Source organism: Phacochoerus africanus, chromosome 11 (genome assembly GCF_016906955.1).
Source record: "Phacochoerus africanus isolate WHEZ1 chromosome 11, ROS_Pafr_v1, whole genome shotgun sequence".
NCBI lineage: Eukaryota > Metazoa > Chordata > Mammalia > Artiodactyla > Suidae > Phacochoerus > Phacochoerus africanus.
The window spans coordinates 57,255,047-57,261,046 of NC_062554.1; positions in this window are offsets into that span (position 1 = coordinate 57,255,047).

Sequence of the window (6,000 nt, forward strand, 5' to 3'; positions counted from 1 at the left end):
ACCTCCCCCAAAATACTGGAAGATGAGATGTCACTTTTGACAGCCATTTGCACAAGGGTATTTCTTTAAAAATAATGAAGTTCTAAAGGTGAGAGAGTTATTTGAGATAGCAAACCAGAAGGATATTACACACACACACAATCTCCAGAGGAAAAGCAGTTTGTGACCATCTTGCAAGGCCAGGTTAACTTAGGTGATTTTCGTGTCATGATTTCTTCTTCTTTTTTTTTGTGTGTGTGTCTTTTTGTCTTTTTAAGGCCATACCTGCGGCATACGGAGGTTCCCAGGCTAGGGGTCTACTCAGAGCTAAAGTTGCTGGCCTATGCCACAGCCACAGCAATGCCAGATCCGAGCCGTGTCTTTGACCTACACCACAGCTCATGGCAAAACTGGATACTTAACCCACTGAGCGAGGCCAGGGATCGAATCCGCAAACTCATGGTTGCTAGTTGGACTCGATTCTGCTGCGCCAAGACGGGAACTCATCATGTCATGATTTCTAAGAGTGTCTTTCCATGATTGAATTGACGCACTGAGTCCCCATGGGTCACTGCCTTTTAATGACTTCCCTCCACATCACAGATCACAGCCTAAGCCGCATTCACTGCCCTTCCAGCTTCCTGGAGAACTGTGTCAGCAAGAAGTGACAGAGGAGTGATCCCTGGGAGATGGGCTGGGAGGCAGCAGGCATGCCTTATAGCTTCCTTCAAATCCTGGGATGTCTCAGGAGGTAAGTGGGCTTATTCATTCAGTAGACACTTTGTGAGTCCCAAATCCTAGCTTTGGTGCTCGAGAGTGGGACAAATGTGGTTTGTGACCACAGTGAAAGTGACGTTCTTCGTGTCTCTAATGGAGAGTGACACTTAGAGGGTTGGGCATGGAAGGGCCCTCATTGTTTTTAGACTCTGTGCACAAGCTCTCCTGGAATCAGAGGGAGCTAAGGTGGCTGCCCCAGAGCAGGAGGGTGGAAGAGACGCTGAGTAGGAAGAGGAGTGGGCACATTCCCATTAGAAAAAAGATGGAGGCGTCTGACACTCAGAAGATGAACATTCCCAGTGATCAGCAACCGCTGTGCCTTTCCCCTGGGCTGAGGAACCCATGGGTCCCTTTAGCTGCTGGCTTGAGCCCACCTTATCCCTCATGAGCAGGGCGATCATGATTTCCTTAGGGGGCTTGACAGCCGCGCCTTAGAGAAGAATGAGCCTGATGAAGTGCGGCTGTGTCTGTTTTCCATGAAAAACATTAGCAAACTCAACTACAAAAGGCCACCTCACAGAACAAAAAACTTACGATGTGCAAAGTACAATAGAAATCTCCTGGCTGCAAACAGAAGTGTCTTTGGCTGCGGAGACAGAGGGACCTTGCAGAAGACAGAGCATGAAAGGGATTCTGCACAAAACAAAAGTCAGAACACAATGGTATGTATTTCAGGCACATGAAAGAGTGTGTGGCAGCAATACTACAGAATGAGGGCAGAGGGAGAGTGGAAACCCAATCAGCCAGTGCAGTTGTGGCAGGGAAACAGATTTGGTCCTGTAAAGGGAGAGGGAAAGAAGCTTATTTTTTTATGAATTAATCTCTAGTTGGTTTTCATAAGTTGTTCAGAAACAAGCGAGCCTATGAATAATACATACTGTACACAGCCCCTAAAACACAGAGCTATCTCCAGTTGAGATTGTGAAAATGAAGGCATTTGGAGAAATATAATTGAGTAAAGGGACCGGAGAGAAGGCTTCTGAGGGCGGGAGTGTGAGCAGCAGCGGGAACGATACCCTGGGGGTGAAGATGTCTATTTGTTACTGACCCAATTAGGTCGCAGATTCTTGGAGAGCTGGAATAACCTTTTCATCTTTTACAACTTTGTATTTTCCCGGGTTGTATAACACAATCCTTTGCACACAGCAGATGCTCCACGATATTAATAGATAAATGAATTCAATGTTGATGTGGTGATGAATTTGGCTGATTACTAGGCTGGTAATCATTGTGTCATTGGTATGGAAACAGAAAGAAGAAATCTATATTCTTGAGACCCGCATTAATACAGGTGAGGCACCCGTTAGTTGAATAAGAAAATTAGGGGGTGGCATGCCTCCAGTATGTTGTATGTGATGGGTGATTCATCGATTAGCCTATCAGCCCCAGAGTGGCGTACTTACGTGATCTAAAACCTGCAATAGTGAGCTGAAGTTAGAGGTCTTGATCAGTGCTTCTACAGAACAATAGTCCCACTAGAAGCTCTGTAGAAAAAGCATTCCATGGTCAATTAGGCTCAGGAAATGCTGCTTTCTGTATTCTCCTCATTATCATTTAAAAGGCTCAGAGAAATCCTGCAGTAAATTGCCCTGTTGAACCTTGTTTAATCCAATGCTTTCCAAACTAAGTTGACCATGGAAGGTTTTCTTTTTCTTTATTTCCTTCTCTTTTTAAAACACACCCATTAGCATCTTTCAGAACTAGTTTTCCATGAAGTGAACTCTGAGGAATTCTGGTTTGGATGAGCATTAAGAAACCGGGCATTTACCAAGTGTCTGCCATGTTCTTTGAATGGGGGTGAGGCAGGAAGGGAAACTAATGGATCTTTCTCCTGCCTTGGGATGGAGCAGGAGAGACAAACCATCAACCACACATCTCAAGCCCATGTAGTTCTTTGACCCAACCATGGGCTGTAAAGCACACCGTGGATGTGATCTTATCAGCCAGCAGGGTCTTCTCACTCTACCCCTGACCCCTCCAACACTCCATCCACTGTGCCTCCTTGCCTGGGTCATGGTTTCCATCCCCAGCTCAAGGATCTTGGGCCCTGACCATGGCCACCATGGATGTGTGCTGCCCTGGCCAGCACCCCACGGCCACTGCCACTCAGCAGCCTCAGAGCAGCTATTGCAGTTACAGACTTTTCAGGTTGGCCTGCGCTACAGCAGCTTTGAAGAGTGGTACAAACATCCTTTCCTCATCAGAGGAAGCATGTGACTCGCTGCTGAAGCTCTCTGTCAACAAGGTAGGAGGACCCTATCAGCAGTTGTTTTCATAATAACACCTCACTGGGCATGAGACCTACACTCTTGAGTCTCCATTAGCCACATGGGCTCTATTGGATGGACCCGCTATCATTGTTCTAACATTAAGGAGTTCCCCTCCAGCTGCAGTGACAGAGAGCTGAGCGCAGAGAGCATCTGGAGGACCCCTTTGATGGAGGACTCCTTTGATGTTGAGGATCTTATCTGATGCCCATCTTGTACTTTAACCCTCCCCCCCACCCCCCAGGTCCTCAGCCATGTGGTCTCAAGGTCCGCTCAGTGCCTCCTCCTGTGTAAATAAGACTGACCTGTCCACGGAGACAGGTGCATGGAGAGGGGGTCTATTTCTATGAAACTTATTGCATCCCTGGCCCAATCCTTCACCATGTCCCATTCCTGCACCCATATACACCCACTGTATACTTCCATCTTATCACTTTGGTCTCATCATAAAACTGTAGCAGAGTTTCAGGGTTAGTTTAGATTCACCAGCTTTGACAATAACTAGGGGGCTCCAGGTAGGTTAACCTTTTTAAGCCTCCAATTCTACATCTGGAAAATGAGGATAATATCATTTACTGTAGATTATCTGATAACTTGATGAGCCGCTGCAGTGCAGAGATCCTGGTAAGCGGCAAGCACTTAACAATGACTAGTTCCCTCACTTCCACTTTTCCTCTAGATCAGTGCTATCCGGTAGAGTGTTCTGTGATGATGGAAATGTTTTATATCTGTGCTGGCGTGGAAACTACCAGCTGCATGTGGTTGGGTGGCACTTGAAATGTTGCCAGTGCAACCGAGGAACTAAAATTTTAATTTTATTTAGTGCTATTAATTTAAATAGCCACATAAGGCTAGCAGCTACAGGATTGAACAGTAAGTTAAACAACAATTTTTAAGACTCAGGGTGTCCAGAAGATGAGCTGGAGCTCAGCCTGGGGGATCTGGGGCCACAGCTTCCAGCTATCCACGCTCACTAGATTCCCCTGTGGGATTTGATGCCATCATGAACCACGGAGAACTTCTAGAAATAGGGCCAGGACGACGGGGGCAGCTGCCGTGCCTCCGTGCTTCTGAGGCTTGGGGAGAATTCACACACGCATTTTTCCTGGACAAACACCTCAAGGAAAGGAGGCTGGGTCTTTGTGGGATTTTAAATATGCTTGAGTCTGAGGATGATGCTGTGTATAATGGAGAGGTTTGACAATCTTGCCACAGAAACGTAGGAGGCCCATCAAGCTCCATTCTACTTGATTCCATGCAATTATATCCGTCACTAGTCCAGAGATGAAATAATGATATCTGCCAAAGAGATTTCAGAACTTTGCCAATTAACAGAGTACACTGCCTAACCTCAGGTGAGATCACGTCTTCCTTAGACCTAAGCTAAATGTGTAAATGTCAAGGTCTTGGAAGTGTTAAAACCTTTAGAGAGAGAGGGTTAGAGAATGGGGGGGGGGGATGTAAATTTGGTGAAAAATTAGAATAACATGCAATATTTATTTTTGTAATACAATTTACATATCTAAAATCATTTTGCTAAGAAGAAACATAAAATGTATTATGTATAACTTGATTTGCTCATAAAATTATCATTTAGGTAAAATTAGAGATGTGAAGAACTGGAAAAACAAAATGGAAAAAATAGGAGAGAACAGATTTTTTACTGATTCATTTTCTTTATATATTTATTTAACAAAAATCTTCCCCAGGGGTGGGGGAAAATTCCTTCTGACTTTCTTCTCTTTCTCTCCCTTTCTTTCCCTCCCTCCCTCCCTCCCTCTCTCTCTCCCTCCCTCTCTCTCTCTCTCTCTCTCTCTCTCTCTCTCTCTCTCTCTCTCTTTCTTTTCTTTCTTTCTTTCTTTCTTTCTTTCTTTCTTTCTTTCTTTCTCTTCTTTCCTTCATTCTCTTTCTTTCTTCCTTTCTTTTTCTTTATTCTTTCTCTCTCCCTCCCTCCTTCATCTATCTCTTTCTTTCCTTCCTTCCTTTTTTTCCCACTTGGGTCTTCACATCTTCATCTAAAGCACTCCTTTTTCAGCTTAAGCCCATTTTCTTGTTACAGGTACAGCAGTAGACAAATGTTACCTATCATCTCCCTTAAACCATCCCTCAGGTCACAGTTATTTGGCGACTTCTCAAGTGTCTCCCCTTCACCGATGGCGGATCCCAGTTTTTTCCCATGCCCCCTTGCCACCATCAATTCCTTGTCACTCTTTGCCTGCTCTCAAGCCCAGGGACCTACGGGGAGCAGGTGTTGCCCAGCTGTCTGTTTCCGCAGGGCTTATGCATGGATCCAGGGGCTTGCCTCTTGGGCCTGTGGGTGGGCTGGTGCTGACTGGCAGAGGAGGGGGAATGAGAACCCTGATCACAACAACTCTCTCTGAACTGTTCATCACCTGCCAGGTCCTCTCCTATATTCATTACTTCACTTATTCCTGTCCTAACTCTGAAAGTTCAAAGTTTTCATAGATGGAGAAAGCATGGCTTGAGGAAGGTTAAGCAGCTTGCTTGAGGTTATGCAGCTATTGAGCCAGCTCCTGAGTCTGGATTCAAACCCAATTTGTGTGACTCCCACTTGTGACCCATTACCCACTGGCCAGCCTGCCTGAAAACAATAAGAATCCTATTTACGCAGGGCTTTATGGTTTAAAAACTGTCTCTACACACTAGCTTGTGTAATTTTCCCTGCAACAACCCGGGGGAGATACAGGGGAAACCAATATCCCCCTTTTAGAGATGTGCAAACCAGGTCAGAGAGGTCAGACACCCTGCCTAAGGTCACACAGTAAAAGGTACTGGCGTTTGAATAGCTCGTTTCCTACCTGAAGTCCTCTTCTCTCTGCCCAACAGTTGGCCTGAACAGAGGGAAGTGTCTTTGGAGCTAACATGCACACACACACACACACACATGCACACACAAGCACACACAAGCACACATGCACACACACACATACACACACTTTTCAAACCTGATGCCAGT